The sequence below is a fragment of the Alosa alosa genome, chromosome 7 (assembly GCF_017589495.1).
Source record: "Alosa alosa isolate M-15738 ecotype Scorff River chromosome 7, AALO_Geno_1.1, whole genome shotgun sequence".
NCBI classification, from domain to species: Eukaryota; Metazoa; Chordata; class Actinopteri; order Clupeiformes; family Clupeidae; genus Alosa; species Alosa alosa.
The window spans coordinates 1,865,607-1,866,469 of NC_063195.1; positions in this window are offsets into that span (position 1 = coordinate 1,865,607).

Consider the following 863-nt stretch of genomic DNA (forward strand, 5'->3'; position numbering starts at 1 on the left):
CAATATTGCAAGTAGGCTAGCATATGTCAGCAACATGTTGAAGTTCGTTGAGTTTGAACGAGGATGTAAGCAAGCATACAGAGCAAGGGACAGTGAGCAGGTGGAGAGTGCGAGCCTAGTTGAGGCTACATGATAAGAACTCAGTGGTGGAGCAGGTAGGCTGGGATGCTGATGATTATGATGACTTATTAATTGCGATAATGTAATGTAATGGTAATGACAACATAGTAAGGCCGTGCTGTGATTATAATAACAAATAGCGCAACTTAAATGTTCTAAATGAATGATTTGCAAACCCGGACAGCAAAATAGTGTCAAATCAACGTTAATTGTTGGTCAGATTGATCAGTATCCGTCAGACGCCCAAAATTCAACATCGATGGCATGAGTGGTGGTTCAGTTGGTCTCTCAAAGTAGAGAAGGGTTCTATCTTGGGAGGGTTATCATGGTAAAGAAGGGCTAAAAGACTGTAGACTGGCGGAAAATGTAGGTTACAAAAGCGTCCACGTCATGCACAAACCAACTAAGCTACAGTATATATAACCTTTACGATAGGCTACTGGAAGATACTAAAGATAATTAGTTCATGTAGCTGAACTGTTCCAAAATGTACCAGCAATGTAGGTAGGTAGTATAACCTACAGGAATAAAATATTTCCAGCAACAGCCCTGTTTATTTTATGTTGTTTCAGTTGTCCTACAGTGATAACTGGTATAAATTACATTAATGTCTAAGACAATCTGGGTAATTTAACTCTTTACACATAGGCTTCAGTAATTTTTTGGTGCTGCTGTCAATTGTAGCCCATTGAATAATTTGAAATGATACTTTTGAATTCAAGCAGAAACTCTTCTTTAATAAT